This window comes from Zea mays, chromosome 10 (genome assembly GCF_902167145.1).
Source record: "Zea mays cultivar B73 chromosome 10, Zm-B73-REFERENCE-NAM-5.0, whole genome shotgun sequence".
NCBI classification, from domain to species: domain Eukaryota; kingdom Viridiplantae; phylum Streptophyta; class Magnoliopsida; order Poales; family Poaceae; genus Zea; species Zea mays.
The window spans coordinates 107,431,876-107,452,278 of NC_050105.1; positions in this window are offsets into that span (position 1 = coordinate 107,431,876).

A 20,403-nucleotide genomic window follows, 5' to 3' on the forward strand; every position below is an offset into this window, starting at 1 on the left:
CTTGATGCTAGCCTGGTAGCTGTTGTTATAAGCAAACTCTGCCAATGCAAGATGATCTTCCGAGCTACCCTTCCAAGACAGAACACAAGCACGCAACATATCTTCCAAGGTTTGGATCGTTCGCTCCGACTGACCATCAGTCTGAGGATGTAAAGCGACACTAACAGAAAGCTTGGTGTCCAATGCACTGTGAAGACTCTCCCAGAATTTGGATACAAATTTGGAGTCTCGATCAGAAACAATGGACTTAGGTACCCCGTGAAGCCTGATTACTTCCTTCATATACAAGGGGACCAATTCTGAAGCTGAATTGGTGGTCTTCATGGGAATAAAGTGCGCTGACTTAGTCAAGCGATCCACTACCACCCAAATAGCATCTCTGCTCCGAGGAGAACGAGGTAAGCCCACCACAAAATCCATGGTGATATGCTCCCACTTCCACTCCGGAATCTCCAATGGCTTCAGCAAACCTGCAGACCTCTTATGCTCGGCCTTCACGCGCTTACATACTTCACAGGAGGCCACGTACTTAGAAACGTCAACCTTCATCCGCTTCACCAGAAGTTTTGCTTCAGATCTCGGTACATTTTGGTTTCACCAGGGTGAACGGTGTAAGGCGTTTTATGAGCTTCTCTCAATATATCCATCTTCACCTCTGATTTCTGAGGCACACAAAGGTGACCCCTGAAACGAACCAAATCATTTTCATCAATGGAGAACTCCCGAGGTTTACCATCGCCAACCCTCTTTTGAGCTTCCTGCAATAAACGATCCTGCTGCTGAGCCGCACGCACTCTCTCCATGAGAGAAGATTGAATAAGCATACGAGTCTCCTCACTAGCGGTGCCGACATAGCACAAAGCGATCCCCAAACGGTCCAGATCAGCAATCAACTGCAAGGCCACTTTTGGAACCCCGGACCTGCTAAGGGCATCAGCCACCACATTTGCCTTCCCCGGGTGATAATGAATAGACAAATCATAATCTTTAATCAATTTGAGCCACCGACGCTACCTCAAATTCAGATCCTTCTGAGTGAAAATATACTTGAGACTTTTATGATCGGTGTAAATGTCACAAGCCTTGCCATAAAGATAATGCCTCCACGACTTTAGAGCAAAAACCATCATGGCCAATTCGAGATCATGAGTTGGATAATTCCCCTCATGCTTCCTCAACTGCCTTGAGCCATAAGCAATCACTCTGCCTTCCTGCATCAACACACAGCCAAGTCCAATTCGCTTAGCATCCGTATAAACTGTGAAATGCTTACCGCTCTCAGGCAAAGCTAGGATAGGGGCGTCCACCAACTTGCTCTTCAATGTCTGATAACTGACCTCGCAATCGCTGGACCAGACGAAGAGAACACCCTTCTCCAAAAGTCTAGTCAAAGGCTTAGCAATGCTGGAAAAATTAGGTACGAAGCGCCGATAATATCCAGCGAGCCCCAAGAAACTTCGAATTTTAGAGACACTAGAGGGTCTCTTCCACTCCACCACAGCCGCAACATTCTTGGGATCAACCGCAATGCCCTGCTGATTAATCACATGCCCCAGGAAAGCCACTTCGGACAGCCAAAATGCACACTTCTTCAACTTGCCATAGAACTGATTCTCCCTTAAGGCACCCAGAACGAGACGGAGATGCTGCTCATGCTCAGCCTCGGTCTTAGAATAAATCAAAATGTCATCCAGGAACACGACCACAAAGTCATCCAAGAACTCATGCAACATCCTATTCATTGCTTCCATAAAAGCAGCAGGAGCATTAGTTAAGCCAAAAGACATGACTATGAACTCATAATGCCCATACCTAGTGCAAAAAGCGGTCTTCTCAATATCCTCCTCACGAATCCTCAATTGATGATAACCAGAGTTCAAATCAATTTTGGAGAACACCTGGGCACCCCTCAACTGTTCAAAGAGAACCTCAATACGGGGAAGCGAATATTTATTCTTGATTGTCACTTGATTCAAAGCGCGATAATCCACACATAGCCGCTTGCTTTTATCCTTCTTCTCAACAAACAATACTAGGGAAGCCCATGGAGACCTACTAGGCCTAATGAAACCCTTAGCCAGCAGATCATCCAATTGCCGCTTCAATTCAACCTGCTCCTTTGGGGTCATTCGATACGGGGCCTTATGAATGGGCTGCGTACCCGGAATCAGCTTAATCTCAAAAGCTGCATCACGCTCTGGAGGAATGCCTGGAAGCTTTGCCGGAAACACGTCAGCAAAGTCACACACCACCCGGATGTCTTGCATCCGCAAGGTAGCCTCACCCTCCACCACCATGGAGAAAAAGATTCCCGACTTCCTTAACCGGCGATCCGGAAGCAATTGCGCCAACAAGGATAATGTGAACTTAGGGGAACTTCCCAAGAATACCACCTCCCTACCCGACGGTGCCTGCAATAACACTGTCTTCCAAAAACAGGATATAACTGCGCGATACTGGGATAACCAATCCATATCCAAGATAACATTGAATGCCCCTAAGGAAATCACAACCAGATTGGCCGAAAAGACCTCATCAGCAAGAATGATGGAACACCCCTGACAAACTGAACAACTACTAATGGAGCCATTAGCAGAACTAACCAAACTCCGTGACCCAACCTCTGCACCGAAAGACTAGCCCGCGACACAAAGTCCTCCGAAACAAACGAATAGCTAGCGCTAGAGTCAAAAAGAGCATGGGCCACAAACGAATCAACTGAAATCGTACCTGCCACCATGTCTCCTTGCTCTCTGCCATCCGCAGCGGGTAGCACATAAGCTCCGGAAATACCCGCAGAAGAGGAAGCTCCAGAGTGAAATTAACAGAAGAACCCCACTGAGCCGCCGGGTGAGGCAGACGCGGAGCTCCAAACTGAGATGGCATAGGGGTAGTCGGTGCAGGAGTAGGAGCAACCAGATACTAAGGAAAACCCTGCACCGGCACGAACTGAGAAGTCCCAGGCACATAAAACTGTTGTGGAGGAAGTGGAACTGAAAATTGCTGCTCAGCGCTTGACATCATGTTGACAGTGCCCTTAGAAGAGGAGGAAGTCACTGGCTCCCATCTGAGCTTCCCATTGGGATTCCTCCTACACACCACATCCTTGTGGTCTTGACTGCAGATTGAACATCTGTCGTTCCACTGGCACTCTGCACGGTGATGCACATCACTACAACGGAAACACACCAGCCCCAACCCGGGCTTAGGAATAGCCCAAAACCTCTGAGTACTTCCTCCTGAAGTACCCGAGTCAGAGGATTTGCCACGATAGGGATGGCGGCGCTGATGCTGAGACTTGCCCCTCTTGTGGGCTGGACCTCTAGTGTTGCCCCTCCTCGCGTCCTGGCCACGAGGCTGATCAACCCCCGAAGACTTCTGTGACTCCATGGTATACTGGTGTTGCATCACCACACCCAGTGCCTGCTCCACTGTAGTACGGAAGTCCACCAACGGAAAGGCTCCCAGGGCATGCCTGATGGAAGGTTTCAGGCCCTGACGGAACTGGCTCGCCTTCTCCATCTCATTATAAGCCACATGAGGGACAAAGCAGACCATCTTCTCCTGCTTGTAGGACTGCAAATCAATCTTCATTTTCTCCAGGAAGGTGACCGGGTAGAATCTCCTTTCAAACTGCCTGATGAAGACATCCCAAGACAGGACTCCTGGTGAGGAGGAGTGCGCTGCCTGCACGCCTCTCCACCAAATTTGAGCCTCTCCCTTCAGCAGCTGTGTGCCAAAGCGAACTTGATCTCCATACATAATCTCAAAGACATTCATCTTATCCTCCATGTAAGTTAGCCAATCTGTCGCCTCGACCGGAGTACCACTGCCATCAAAAGAATCCAACTTCATGCCCATCCACTGCATCAGAGAAAGACCACTGACTGGAAGAGGCACCTCGACCCCGCCACCTGGAGCAGCACCCGTGGGAACAGCGCCCCCGGGCACTCCTCCACCACCAGCACCCTGAGAAGCACCCACAGGGGCAACAGGAATAGCTTGCCTCAGAATGGCCAACTCCTACTGCATGGCCTGCATCGCGGCTAACATTGCTGTCGGACTCATCGAGTCCCCACTAGGAACTTGTGGACTACCCCGAGCCCTACGAGGCGGTATAGCTGCAGCCACAGGGATGAGAATAATAAGTAAATAAGATGGGCAAAACATCTCTTCAGATAATGTCAAACTAGCTCAGACAATAACAAAACATATCAATAGTAAAGCGGAAAACCCATCCTACATGTGCAGTGTCAATTTATTATTACTCCACTTGCTAGGACCTACAGCCTATTCCTCTGATACCAACTGTAACACCCCACTGATCCCACACAATGGATGTTACCAAAAAACCCTTCCTATAAAACTTATGCAACACATAGAGAAAGAAAGTATTGCAAAATCCGGCAACACCTCCCTTGAAAGTAGCATAACAAGGAAAACATTGAGTTTATACAGGACATAAAAGAAAGATAATTGACATAGTATAATCGAATTGCAACGGTAGAAATAAACATTCATGACCAGACAAAAGATATACAACTCAGCCCACCAAACTAAACAGTTCAACTACCATGAAAGATTAGAATGTAATAATCCCCTAGACTTGACCCTCCCTGTATAACATCATTATTCAGCAGTGGTTCCTTTATTTAAAAGTGTGGTGGCCATGCTGCTACATCCCTTCTTTCCCAAAGCAAAGATCAAGTGCCTGCATCAGATAATACAAGAGTGAGATGACACATCTCAGCAAGTAAAAAAACAACAGTTGGACAATGTAAGCCAACCGTGCATAAGCAACCACGTGGTTCTCAACTTCTTTCTTAAATATTAATTTGCAGCAAGTAAGCAAGTAATCAATTACTCAATGCCAAGATGAATCACAAAGTAAAGATCCACATTATCCACATCACCATAATAGATTCCACACTTCCCCCATGAATGCACATGGCTATAGATGCAGTATGACTTCTGCCTTCATACCTCTAAGGATATGAAGCTGCATCATACCCCTTCTCGGGCAACATACGATGCTCATTGTACCGATACGGTCAGACCATAAGATCGCGACGAAACTTCAATGCAATGGATGATGAATGCATTATGCATGTCAACAACATGAGTTCTTTCCAAACAAAATGTGCTAGACATATACTTCCACCCATTTCACATAATAAACCACATGGGTAACATGATCAAACCACACCCTCCACATGTATAATCAATAAAAGATGAATAATTTCAAACGACGGTACCCAATTAGGAATATGAATACGAACACAAATAGCACAAACATAATCAAGTATAAGACTCTTCAATCAACAGACGGAATAACCATCACTGTTTTACTTGCCTTCACCGGAAGTTTGGGCAAATCCGTAAGTACGATCCGGAAGTCCACCACCTGTTTTTGACACACAACTTAGTGCACCAATTACACACAATCAGGCTCATAAACGACGTCGCACCTACGCACAATCTCAAACCCCGCCGCGGGTAACATCTCTCCCCACACCCACCAAACTGCAGCGACGCTACTTAATAATTTCATAACTTTAAAATTATGACAGCAGTGGTAACAAACAAAAACTCCAGAGGCATCTACATAAAATTCCCCACAAGTTTGGTATACAATTTATAATTAAATTCTAACATCTAATTATCCCAAAACAGTCCACAAGATAAACCCTGTAATCTGTTTTTTTTTCTCTTTTGGACAGCGACATACCTGGATTCAAACAGCGATATCTTTTAAAATATAATTCCAAATCAAACGCATAAGTACTCATTGGAAAGATAAGGCAAAGCCCTACATGATTATCATACTGGTTATCACTAATTACCCACGAAAAATTCTCAGAAACTGCTAATACTACTGCTATTCACCCACCTGAAAAATCTATTTTTTGGACAACAACTTACCCGGATTCAAACAACGATATCTCCTAAATTATAACTCTGAATCGAGCGCATAAGTACTCGTTGGAAAGGTATGACAAAGCTCTACATGATTATTCCACTGATTCCCACTAATTAACCCACGAAAATTCCCAGAAATCCCTAGAACTACTGCTGTCCACCCACTCACAAAATTCCTGGACAGCACCTCTACCGATTCGCAAAGATAAATGCATAATCCAATTGATTGCAGCACAAAAACAACAAAAGCTAAACACAAATTCGCCTTGGGTTCTTCCCTTCCTCCTTCCTTCTTCCTCCCTCCAAACTCCAATTGAGATCATAGCCACACGACGGAGAACCACGCGGGAGGGCTGCACCTTGGAGGGGGGAAGAGAAATGGGGGGGGGGGGCTAGGGTTTTGGGTGGTGAGGGCTGCAAAGGTTTAAGGAGGAAGACATGGGAGAGGGGGGTGGTGTCCAAGAGAAAGGTCAGGGGAAGGGGGCGGCTGCAAAATCCCAAGGGGAAAAGGAGGGGGCTAGGGTTAGGGGAGACTAATGGGCCGGATCAAGGTTCAAGGCCCATCTCGCCCACGTGACAGCTCCCGACCCCGTCGCAATCAACTAACCTAAGAAATTCTACTGTCTTACAGGTGAATGTTTTCCACAAATTCCAAATTCCCAAAGCGCATCACCCGAACGGAAAAAGAACAAAAAGAACAACCTCCACTTCTCCTCTTTGCAAACCGGGTATCACACTTTCCCTCTCTCAAACGGTCACCTAGACCGAGTGAGCTTTTCTCCTCAATCAAATGGGTCACTTAGACCCCGCAAGGACCACCACACAATTGGTGTCTCTTGCTTTGATTACAAGTTGCTTGAGAACAAGAATGGTAAAGAAGAAAAGCGATCCAAGCGACAAGAACTCAAATGAACATGAAAATCTCTCTCTCACTAGTCACTAAGTGTTTGGAGTGATTTTGGACTTTGGAGAGGGTTTGATCTCTTGTTTGTGTCTTGGAGTGAAGTCTAGAGCTCTTGTATTGAATGCAAATATCTGAAAACTTGGATGTCTTGAATGGTGGTGGTCGGGGGTATTTATAGCCCCAACCACCAAACCAACCGTTGGGGTTGGGCTGCTGTCGATGGGTGCGCCGGACACTGTCCGGTGCGCTAGCCATGTCACCCAACCGTTAGGGTTCTGACGGTTTCGACTGTTGGAGCTCTGACATTTTGGTGCACCGGACAGTCTGGTGCCGCACCGGACAGGTACTGTTCACTGTCCGGTGCGCCTCTGGCGCCTGTTCTGACTTCTGCCGTGAACTGTAGCTCTGTCAGGGCACTATGCAGTCGACCGTTGCGCTGATAGCCGTTGCTCCGCTTGGTGCACCAGACAGTCCAGTGGCACACCAGACAGTTCGGTAAATTATAGCGGAGTGTGCCTGGTGAAACCCGAAGGTGAAGAGTTTGAGGTCGATTCTCCCTGGTGCACTGGACACAGTCCGGTGCGCCAGACCTGGGTTCTCTTTGGTTTCTTTTGTTGCTTTCTTTTGAATCCTAACTCGGATCTTTCTATTGGTTTGTGTTGAACCTTTGGCACCTATAGAACTTAAATTCTAGAGCAAACTAGTTAGTCCAATTATTTGTGTTGGGCAATTCAACCACCAAAATCATTTAGGAAAAGGTTTGACCCTATTTCCCTTTCAATCTCCCCCTTTTTGGTGATTGATGCCAACACAAACCAAAGAAAGTATATAAGTACATAATTGAACTAGTTTGCATAAGATAAGTGCAAAGGTTGCTTAGAATTAAACCAAATTATACTTTCATAAGATATGCATGGATTGCTTTCTTTCTTTTAATATTTTGGACCACGTTTGCACCACTTGTTTTGTTTTTGCAAATCTTTCTGGAAATTCTTTTTCAAAGTCTTTTTGCAAATAGTCAAAGGTATATGAATAAGATTTCGAGAAGCATTTTCAAGATTTGAAATTTCTCCCCCTGTTTCAAATGCTTTTCCTTTGACTAAACAAAACTCCCCCTTAATGAAATTCTCCTCTTAGTGTTCAAGAGGGTTTTTCTAATAGAAGGAAGATCAAAGTATTTTAGATACCAAATTTTTGAAAAACTCCTCCTTAAAATATAGATATCAAATGATAAAGAATTTCTTAGAGGAATACTAATTTGAAGGATACCAATTGAAAACATAAAAACCTTTATCTCGAAATTTTTTGAAATTGGCGCGGTGGTGCGGTCCTTTTGCTTTGGGCTAACACTCTCTCCCCCTTTGGCATTAATCACCAAAAATGGAGTTTTTAGAGCCCTTTTACTTTCTCCCCAATGGTACAAGTAATAAGAATGAAGATTATACCAAAGTGGAGAACGAGTCGGAGTGACGGTGAAGGGTAAATAATACGGGTAGAGTGGAGTGGAAGCCTTGTCTTCGTCGAGAACTCCATTTCCCTTTCAATCTATGACTTAGCATAAGAATTTACTCAAAAACACATTAGTCATAGCATATGAAAGAGATATGATCAAAAGTATATAAATGAGCTGTCTGCAAAGTATCAATCAAAATTCTGAGAATCAAGAATGTTTAGCTCATTCCTAAGTTTGGTAAAGGTTTTCTCATCTAATGGCTTGGTAAAGATATCGACTAGTTGTTCTTTGGTGCTAACATAAGCAATCTCGATATCCCCCCTTTGTTGGTGATCCCTCAAAAAGTGATACCGAATGGCTATGTGCTTAGTGCGGCTGTTGTTGGGGACTTGTTCTCAAATGCTAAGAATTAAGAACAAGGCAACACAAGAAATGTTAAGTGTTAAGGTCCTTCGTCCTCCATAACAATATATCCCTTCGGGATATAAAGCATCTCGGACGAAGGTTACGAAGGACATACCTTCGTAAGCATAACAACGAAGAATGAAGCATTTGCATAAATCATAGAATATGAAATAAACATTTGAATATTGTCATAGAATTATCTCTACTTGTATTAATGAACATAAATGACTTCGAATTACAAATGTACCTTCGGTCCTGCGGAAGGCAAAAGTACAAGCGTGATGCGAAAGCAAATGACCGGTCAGCGTGAACAGTACGGGAGTACTGTTCATCTATTTATAGACGCGGGACGCAGCCCACGTAAAATTACATCCATGTCCATTACATTTGTTAACGGTTTATGGAAATCTATTGAGGACCCCGAAGTCTTTTTATCTTTAAGTCGGTTCCCCCTTGTGCTATCGCGCCGAAGCTTCCCTGCGTACAGCTTCGGCTGCCCTCGACCTTCGTCTGGCTCAGCCTTCGTCCTGGTCGTGCTCCATATCCATAATTCTGAATCCGAAAATACCTGTTCATATAATTCACTTGGAAAGCATTGTCAAATCATGTTTTTGAGGACCTTCGGAGGACGAAGGCCCCCAACAGTAGCCCCTCGCAATATTAATTTGTAAATAATAAATTCAGATTGCGATATGGACGAAGGCCTTGAGCCGAAGGTCCGAAAAAACACCTTCCCTTTGCTAGAATAGCAACATTCACTGACAAGCGGGGCCTTTTAACTTTCAACGCCCTAGGCGTATAAATAAGAACACATCGTGAATTCATTTGGTACACACGCTTGCCTTTTGCTTCGGCCCACTAAAAATTTTTAGCTCTTGTTCATTGAGATTTGTTGGTCTTTTTGACTTCGAAGCTTCGGCCTCGGGAACAAATTTTTAGTGTTTCCGAAGATGTCTGAAGACAAGAAGATCCCTGCTGAGACGAAGCTGAGTCTCGAGGAGGAGAAGAATCTGGGGTTCCTGATAGCGATGGCAGAGACTAATACAGAGAAAATCACGAAGGAGATTCTCGAAGGTTTGTCCGAAGATACTGATGACAGCGACAGCTATGATGTAGAAAGTGATGGGGAAGAGGCCGAAGATCGACCGTGGCGACCAAGTCACTCAGTTTTTGGGAAAACAACCATCAAGCAGAGTCACATTGATAATATGAGGGGGCGATACTTCCGAGACATATCTATTGTGAGAGCTGATGCCGGGGAAAAGACTTCTCCCACCCCTGAAGAGGATGAAGTTGTGATTTTCCGAAGCTTCCTCAAGGCTGGGCTTCGATTCCCCCTGAGCAATTTTGTTGTTGAGGTACTGAAAACATTCCAAATCTACCCTCATCAACTCACTCCCGAAGCTATTATAAGAATGGGGATTTTTGTCTGGGCTGCGAGAAGCCAAGGTTTGGAGCCAAACGCTAAAAGCTTCTGCAACATACACGAGTTATTGTATGAGACAAAGCCCTGGGGAAAGGAGCAATACCACAACAACTTTGGGTGCTACAGCTTCGGCGCCCGCTCCGGGTCAAGCTACCCTGTGCCAACCTTTCGGAAGAGGTGGCCCGGAGCCTGGATGTCTGAATGGTTTTATGTGAAAAATGATCTAACAGCGCAAAATAATGTCAAAAGTATCATTATGTACCCAATTTGGCAACGCTTCGGACTTCGAAGGCCGAAGGTTGAAATGGATGAGGCAGCCGAAGAATGCCAAAGAGCCTTCGGCGCAGTCTGCTCCTTCATTGGGACAAGGGACTTGGTCCAGGAGCACATTGCCTTCAGGGTATGGCCACTTGCAGAAAAGTGGGAAATGCCGAAAGAAACCATCAAAGAGTCCGACGAAGGCGGACTAGTCAGATTAAAATACACATTCAAATATGCAGATAAATTTATTGAACCTGATGATGACTGGCTGAAAAGCATTGAAACATTAAGTGATGAATTACTTGGGGCATACTCGAAGGCTGAAAATACTGCACTATCAGCAGCCTTCGGAGGCCGAAAGAAGAAGAGACTGAACCGAGTGTTTGATGCAATCGGGTTCTTCTACCCTGATTATTGTTATCCCATCCGAAGGCAAAAAAGGAAAAATATAACCTCTGAAAAAGAAGAAGCTGAAACCGCTCCTGGCGAGCCAGAACCAAAAGGAAAAAGGTTGAAGGTCTTCACACATCGACCACGCCATATTGAACCAGCTTCGGTGCCGGAGTTTACCGGGAAAACTTCTTCAGCCACCGAAGCTGAAAAACTAATCAAGTCAGCCTTGTTGCCAGAGATCGCAGAGACGGCCGAAGTGCCACCAAAGATTGAATCAGAACAATCAGACATTTTGTTGTCAGAAACAAAAGAGAAAACCGAAGCGCCGCTCACAGAAAAAATTGAGGAAGTAAGAGAAGCAACTGAGGGCTCCAAAACATTAGAAGTTTTGAGTCCTACAGCAATCGTTGGGACAGCAAAACACCAAAAGGGGCCATTAGTGACCCCAAAAAGGAAAAGAATGGTAAATGTACTAGACGTCTTGGAGACGATTAAGTCTTCAAGTACAATTTCAAAAAAGAGTGTTGATGTTGCTGAAGGTTCTACTGAAGCTTCGGCTCAACAAGCTGAAGCTGAAGCTGGGCCTTCAGAGCCCTTCAAAGAACAACCTTTTGAAGCCGAAGCAGTAAAAATTCCGGAACCAATATTAGTTGAAGAAACGGGCACCGTCATCCCCGAAGCACCTGCCGGCATGCATGATTACATCATACGACATGCTTCGGGGAAAAAGCTATCTGAGGAAGAAGCTTATGAGGCCAACCATTATGCAAAGGAGCTGAAATATCCGAAGGGGGCAGTAATATTTAATGGAACAAACGAAGATGACTTCTTATACTGCCTGCCTGATAACAAAGAGCTATCCGTCTGCCGAGAGATGGCGAGAAGCATAGGCTTTCCGAAGCTTGAAGCTGGGTTAAGTGCCGTGACGAAAGAGGATCTCGCAGACAGCCTTGCGTATAATAGCTTGAAGGTACCGGAATTAAACACTTGAAAAAACCCCCTTATTATTTTTACGCACATCATTCCTTTTTCCTTATTTGAATTTTTTTTCGTATAGGGCCTGATCCTAAGCAACGCGCTAAGAGCGCAGAAGAGCGCCGAAGATGAAAGTTATGAAATTGCGTTTAATAATTTACGCTCCGAAGTTATCAAGCTGAGAAATGAAGCTTTGGAAAAAGATAAAATTCTGTTTACATTGGTGGATAAAGTGAAAAAAGACGAAGCCGCTTCAAAGGCCCAATCCGAAGCTCAAAAACGCGAGATTAAAGATCTTCGGAAACAACTGGCTAGAGCTAAAGAGGAGCGCGCGCTTGAGGAAACGAAGCGTGAACTTAGTGATTTTATGGTCAACAAATTGGAATCAAGAGTTAAGGAGCTTCGCACATCGCAGTGGAAATGCTATGTTAAATCTATAGAATGCGTGAATAAAATTAAAAACAGCTTTGCTAGCGTCGGCGCCTTTTCCAGCGAAGAGAATTTTTCTCGAGGCAATCCCGAAGATCCGCTGGAATGGATTAGCCACGAAGCAGAGGCCTTCGAAGAAATTCTGAACAGCCGTGGCGATATATGCGCTTTTTCAGGCGCTAGAGGAATTACTTCTGTGTTAGAAAAGAAGGGTTGCGGGCACGTAAAACTTTTAGCTCAGTCCGAAGCTACCTTACCCTTCGAAGATATCAAGGACCCCTCAGCCGAAGCAAGCGTGGTTGCTGGCAAATTTTTTACTGATATCTGGAACGACGGCGGCCGAGGAATGGCACAAGAAATTATCGAAAGGAGCGAAAAAGGCATCCACGAAGCTAGGAAAGTGGCAGAGACTGCCGAAAAAAGTACGGAGCCCGAAAGACAATTAGGTATTAATTAGTCGTTCTTATTGTGTTGCAGTTTTTGTTTCACACTCTACTCACAGTTTATAATAGTAATGAAAAAATGTTCTTTTGCTCCCGAAGGTACCGCATCGACTGTCGATCCCCAAACAAAAGGGGATGATGAAATTAAACAAATGGCCGAAGCTATCATGGACAAAGTTGTTGATCAACTTTTAAATGAAGTCGCCGAAGCAGTTTTAAGAGAAGACTAGATGTTATTTAGAAAAACAGTTAAATTGTAATCTATGTAACATTTGTACATTTGAATGTAATATACAAGTTTCTTTCCATTATTCAATTCTTTACGATGCATGAAACTGTACATACATACCATTTTTGAGCCTTCGGCGAAAAAACACCTTCCCTTCTTTTCATGCTTCGTGAAGAAAACATTCTTCGTTAAAACTGTTCCGAAAAAACACATCCATGCTTCGTAAAAACAACCACTGAAGCTAATCGTCCATGCTTCGTGAAAGCATTCTCCGAAGCTATTTTCCGAAGATTATCATTATATTCCCTTGTGACTTTGCACAATTTGCATTTTCTCAAATCATTCTTTCGAAGGTTAGTACTGTGTGCCCTTCTTTTTGCCGTATGCAACATGATGTATGATGCTTATGCTATGCGAAATGATGTGATGATGTTATGTTATGCAAATGACGTCTGTTCCGAAGATACACACAAAACACATTCGTAAGCTCTGCATTCCCTTAGGAACGTCTTTGGAGCTTCTTCGTCTTTTACTTAGACGATCTCAGCGTTGACTTTTCGCTGTAAGCCTCCCTTAGGAGCTTCTTCGCCCTTTACTTAGGCGGTATCAGCGTTGACTTTTCGCTGTAGGCTCTGCATTCCTTTAGGAACGACTTCTGAGCAGAAAACTTACACTGCGCTCCCTTTGGAACGGCTTTTTGTGACTTCACAAACTTACTCTGCGTTCCTTAGAACGACTTTTCGTTACTCCGAAGGATTTTTAATTCGAAGGTCCTCCTTGGTAACGGAAAAAATTTTAAGCTTCAGCAACTTAAGCTTGTGGATCAAATAGATCTTCCTCGTGGAAAACAACGACATTATTACATGAAAACTATCAATGTTTTTTTTTTTTTTTTTTTGCTTGACAGAAAATAAAACTGAATAAGAAAGACTGCTATCAAAGGTAGGATATGTGTCAATAAATGTGTTTCGACTCTGGCACAGTGCTGTTGACTGTGCGAGCTTCGGACTGCTCTCTGAAGTCCCTCTGCTGTGGAGCGTATTGACTCCCTTCTGGCTGTTGACCTTGCTGCAATGGAGGTGGGGGCGGAAGCTGTTGCCAGGAAGCTTGAGGTTGACTTGCGGAAGCTACGGAAGCTGCAGGGTGGTTGTCTATGTATTGTGGGATATAAGGCGGATGACACGAAGCAGTATGCATGACCTGCTTCGGCTGAGCTTGTTGAGATGCAGCTTCGGCAATTTCCTTTTGCTTCTGGATTGTAATGTGGCACGACCTAGTGGTATGGCCCTTGCCTTCTCCACAGAACAAGCAAAACAGTCTCCTTGGCTGATCTCCGAATCTTCCGCCGAAGCCCCTGGCGCCTCTGCCTCTTGGAGCTGGTGGCCGGAAGGAAGTTTGTTGTTGTCCCGAAGCCTGTGAGGAGCATTGCGGTCTGTTCTGATTCCCCTTATCATCATTCTGAGTGTTGTGGATGGATCGGACATGCCTCGGGTAATATCTCCCTCCGAAGCCCCTGGTCATTTCAGAAAATCTGAAGGCTTCCTCCCTCCTTTGGCGAAAGTCATTATCAGCCCGAATGTACTCGTCCATCTTTTGGAGTAGCTTCTCCAGAGTCTGAGGAGGCTTCCTAGCAAAGTATTGGGCTGCAGGTCCAGGACGAAGCCCCTTGATCATAGCTTCGATAACAATTTCATTGGGCACCGTTGGTGCCTGCGCCCTCAATCGTAAAAACCTTCGGACATACGCTTGAAGGTACTCTTCGTGATCCTGAATACACTGGAACAGGGCTTGAGCTGTGACCGGCTTCGTCTGAAATCCTTGAAAGCTGGTCAGTAACATATCCTTCAGCTTCTGCCATGAGGTTATTGTTCCTGGCCGAAGGGAGGAATACCAGGTCTGAGCAACATTCCTGACGGCCATGACGAAAGACTTTGCCATGACTGCAGCATTGCCCCCGTACGAAGATACCGTTGCTTCGTAGCTCATCAAGAATTGCTTCGGGTCGGAATGACCATCAAACATGGGGAGCTGGGGTGGCTTATAGGATGGTGGCCAAGGTGTAGCCTGCAGCTCAGCAGACAGAGGAGAAGCATCATCAAAAACAAAATTTCCCTGATGGAAATTATCATACCAGTCATCTTCGTTGACGAAGCCCTCCTGATGAAGGTCTTTCTGATGAGGCCTTCTGTTCTGCTCATCGTGAGTAAGATGGCGGACTTCCTCAGAGGCTTCGTCTATCTGCCTTTGCAACTCGGCTAGGCGGGCCATCTTCTCCTTCTTCCTTTGTACTTGTTGGTGTAGCATCTCCATATCCCTGATTTCTTGGTCTAGCTCCTCTTCCTGAAGTGTCGGGCTGACAGCCTTTCTCTTCTGGCTTCGGGCCTCCCGAAGAGAGACGGTCTCCTGGTTGATGTCCAACGGTTGCAGTGTTGAAGCCCCAGTCGCTGAAGCTTTCTTCGGCGCCATAGCTTCCGAAGGTGTTGTGGTCGTGGGTTCGAGCCCCACGGTGGGCGCCAATGTTGGGGACTTGTTCTCAAATGCTAAGAATTAAGAACAAGGCAACACAAGAAATGTTAAGTGTTAAGGTCCTTCGTCCTCCATAACAATATATCCCTTCGGGATATAAAGCATCTCGGACGAAGGTTACGAAGGACATACCTTCGTAAGCATAACAACGAAGAATGAAGCATTTGCATAAATCATAGAATATGAAATAAACATTTGAATATTGTCATAGAATTATCTCTACTTGTATTAATGAACATAAATGACTTCGAATTACAAATGTACCTTCGGTCCTGCGGAAGGCAAAAGTACAAGCGTGATGCGAAAGCAAATGACCGGTCAGCGTGAACAGTACGGGAGTACTGTTCATCTATTTATAGACGCGGGACGCAGCCCACGTAAAATTACATCCATGTCCATTACATTTGTTAACGGTTTATGGAAATCTATTGAGGACCCCGAAGTCTTTTTATCTTTAAGTCGGTTCCCCCTTGTGCTATCGCGCCGAAGCTTCCCTGCGTACAGCTTCGGCTGCCCTCGACCTTCGTCTGGCTCAGCCTTCGTCCTGGTCGTGCTCCATATCCATAATTCTGAATCCGAAAATACCTGTTCATATAATTCACTTGGAAAGCATTGTCAAATCATGTTTTTGAGGACCTTCGGAGGACGAAGGCCCCCAACAGCTGTGTTCAACGGGATTATCCGCCATGCGGATTGCACTCTCATTATCACATAGGAGAGGGACTTTGCTAAATTTGTAGCCATAGTCCCTAAGGGTTTGCCTCATCCAAAGCAATTGCACGCAAAAATGGCCTGCGGCAATGTACTCGGCTTCGGCGGTAGAAAGAGCTACTGAATTTTGTTTCTATGAAGCCCAAGACACCAGGGATCTTCCCAAGAACTCCCTGATGTGCTCTTTCTATCTGTTGGGGGTCCTTCGTCCTCCGAAGGTCCTCAAAAACGTAATTTAACAATGTCTTCCAAGCATGGTTTATGGACAGGTACCTTCGGACTCAGGTTAAAAGCATATACGATGAGAAGAGTATGATCGTGACGAAGGTTGTCGTTACTCCGAAGCTACGCGCAAGGGAGCTTCGGCTCAATCGCGAAAAAAGGAACCGACTTAAAGGGGGAAAGGTTATCTAATCCTCATAGATTTATCTACAAGTTAATAGTAAATGTAAAGGGCACAACTGTAATTTCTCATAGGCTATGTCCTGTGCCTATAAATAGATGAACAGTACCCCGTACTGTTCATGCTGTCTTGTACTTACTCGTGTGTCACGCTTGTACTTTTTACCTTCTATCAAGCTGAAGGTATCTTTTGTAATTCAATATTGTTTCTGTCTTTCCAAAATAATATAATGAGAATGAATTGATAATGTTATATGATTGTTTATGTTGCCTCTTATATTTCATATACCTCTACTTATATTAACATATATCGCATTGATGAAGGTTTGTCCTTCATAACCTTCATCTAAAGATCATTATATCCTAAGGGAAATAATGCTTCGAAGGATGAAGGACATTATCATTTAACATTTTGTGTTGCCTTGTTCTTAACTCATAGCATTTGAGAACAAGTCCCCAACATTGGCGCCCACCTCCGGTGAACTCATTCGACCACCTTCGGCAAGCACTGACCTTTGTCATGCCGCCAAAGAAAGCTTCAGCGCCAGGGGCTGTTGCACTACAGCCACTAGACCTAAACCAGGAAACTCTTTCTCTCCGAGAAGCTCGAAGCCAGAAGAGGAAGGCCACCAGTCCAACACTCCAGGAGGAGGAGTTGGACCAAGAGATTAGGGACATGGAAATCATCCATCAGCAAGTAAAAAGGAAGAAGGAGAAGATGGCGCGATTGGCTGATCTTCAAAGGAAGATCGACGAAGCTACTGAAGAAGTGCGCCATCTTGCTCAAGATGAACAAGATCGAAGGCTCCAACACAGGGAGCTTCATCAAGAAGGCTTATTCAACGAGGATGGATGGTATGATGATTTTAATCATGATACCTTTACTTTTGATGATGCTTCTCCCTTGGCAGCAGAACTGCAGGCTACCCCATGGCCCCCGTCATACAAGCCACCTCAGCTTCCCATGTATGATGGGCATTCAGATCCAAAGCAGTTTCTGATGAGCTACGAAGCAACTATATCTTCGTATGGAGGCAATACTACAGTTATGGCCAAGTCCTTCGTCATGGCAGTCCGGAATGTAGCCCAAACATGGTATTCTTCTCTTCGGCCAGGGACTATCACGTCATGGCAGAAGCTTAAGGACATGTTGGTTACCAGCTTCCAAGGCTTTTAAACGAAGCCGGTTACAGCTCAGGCTTTGTTCCAATGCACACAAGATCACGAAGAATACCTTCAGGCATATGTACGAAGGTTCTTGCGATTGAGGGCACAAGCGCCTACGGTGCCCAATGAGATTGTCATTGAGGCCATGATCAAGGTCTTCGTCCAGGACCTACTGCCCAATATTTCGCCAGGAAGCCCCCACAAACTCTCGAAAAGCTGCTTCAGAATATGGATGAGTACATCCGAGCTGACAATGATTTTTGCCAAAGAAGGGAGGAAGCTTACAGATTCTCCGAAATGACCAGGGGCTTCAGAGGAAGAATTCATCCGAGGCATGTTGGGTCAATCCATAACTCCACTCAAAGTGACGACAAAGGAAGTCAGTCTCAGAGGTCACAATATACCTCACAATCTTCGGGGCAACAGCAAAGCTCTTTCAGGCCACCAGCTCCAAGGGGCAGAGGCGCCAGGGGCTTCGGAGGAAGATTTGGGGATCAGCTTAGAAAGATCTACTGCTTATTCTGTGGTGAGGACAAGGGCCATACTACAAGAATGTGCCACGTCACCATTTAGAAACAAAAAGAGATAGCAGAATCAGCCGAAGCAGGTCTTGCACATTGCTTCGTGTCACTCTCCTTACATACCAGAGTATGTGAACAATCATCCTGCAGCTTCTGTCGCTTCGGCTAGCCATTCACAGGCTTCCTGGCCACAACTCCCGACTCTGCCACCACTACAACTGACCTATTCCGGAAGCCAGCAGCCAGAAGGGCGCCAACACTCTCAACAGCAACGGGAATTCAGGGAGGAATCCGAAGCTCGCACAGTCAACAGTATTGTGCCAGAATCAAAGCACATCTATTGAGAGATATCCTACCTCTGAAACATTTTTACGTTCATTGTCTTTTTGCTTTCAATAAGGAACAATCAATGTAAACCTATTTTTAATTTCTTGTAATAGCTTCGATCCTGTCAGAATGAAATATATCTTCTTCCCAGACTTACGAAGCTCAAAAATTGTTGAAGCTCAAAAGACATTCTTAAGGGAATGCAGAGCTAAAAATCGCAGTGCAAGTTTCACCGAAGCCACAAAAGTCGTTCCTAAGGAGCGCAGCATAAGTTTACCGAAGCTACAAAAAGTTGTTCCTAAGGGAGCACAATGTAAGTTTTCTGCTCAAAAGTCGTTCCAAAGGGAATGCAGAGCCAAATACCGCCGAAATATAAGGCGAAGCGCGAAAAGTCAACGTGAAAAATACCACCGAAATAGAAGGCGGAGAAGTTCAAAAGATGTTCCTAAGGGAATGCAGAACTTACACCGAAAAATAAGCGGTGAAGCCGAAAAATAAGCGGCAAAGAGATTTTGATCGTTCCTAAGGGGATGCAAAGATTGTGTGTTTCGGTGTGGGTGTGTGTCTTCGGCATTAGCATCATTCTTTGCATCATATCATCGCATCATATCGCATAGCATCACATCATACATCATATCACACCAATGATACGAATTGGAAACGAAGTCGATCTTCGGAGAATGCTTTACAAAAATGAAAAGGTGCTAAGGCACAAAGTAAGCTGAGAATTACAGCTTCATCAGCTCTGATGTGGAAGAAGAGATCTATTGTTTACGAAGCATTGATGCTTTTACGAAGCTTGGATGATCTTTATGAAGTGTGGATATTCTCACGAAGCATAAATATTCTTCTTTACGAAGCATGAAAAGAAGGGAAGGTGTTTTTTTCGCCGAAGGCTCAAAAACGGTATGTATAAAAAAGTTTCATGCATCGCAAAGAAGTAAATTGCAAAATAGTTTACATATTAGATTCAAAACTATACACATCAAATATTACAGACTTAGTTCAACAAATGTTACATTAATCACCTAAGAATGTTTTTACAATAACTACTATTCTTCCTTCAGAACCTTCTCCGCAATTTCGTTAAGCAATTTGTTAACGACTTCGTCAACAATAGATTCGGCTATGTTGATAATTTCTATTGCTTTCTTCGTCTCCGGGTCGGCCAGGGGGTCGAACGGCTTCGGCGGAGGAGGTAATTCAGCTGCGATAGAAAAAATCAATCAGTTTGAAGCCACAAAAACAAACAACAAAGCTAAAAGCCATTAAACGATACCTATCCGTCTCTCAAGTTCTGCAGCTTCCTCAGCTTTTTCCGCTGCTTCTCGAGCGTCGTGAATATCTTTTTCGCTTTTCTTTATTATTTCGTGAGCCATTTTTCGGCCGCCATTTTCCCAGATGTCAGTAAAAAATTTGCCGCCCATTAAACTTGATCCGACCGAGGGATCCTTTGTGTCATCCACGGAGAAGGCAGCTTCGGCCTGGGCTAAGGTTTTAACATGATTGCAACCTGCCTTCTCCAGGATAGCTAAAACTCCTCTCGCACCAGAGAACGCACAGACATCCCCACAATCACTTAAAATTTCCTCAAAAGCTTCGGCTTCTCCGCTGATCCACTCAATAACACCCTCAGGGTCGCCTCGTATGAAGTTATCTTCGTTTGAATAGGCGCCCACGTTGGCGAAGCTAGCCTTTATCTTCTTCACACAGCCCAAAGATTTTTCAAAACATCTTTCCTTGGATGCGCGAAGTTCTTCAACTGTTTTTTCTAAAAAGTTTTTCCAATATTCACTGGCCTCTCGGTTAGCTTCTGCGACAACGCATTTTTCTTTGGCCTCTGCTAATTGTTTCCGAAGGTCTTCGATCTCATTCTTTTGGACCTCGGCTTGAGCTTTGGAATTAGCTTCGT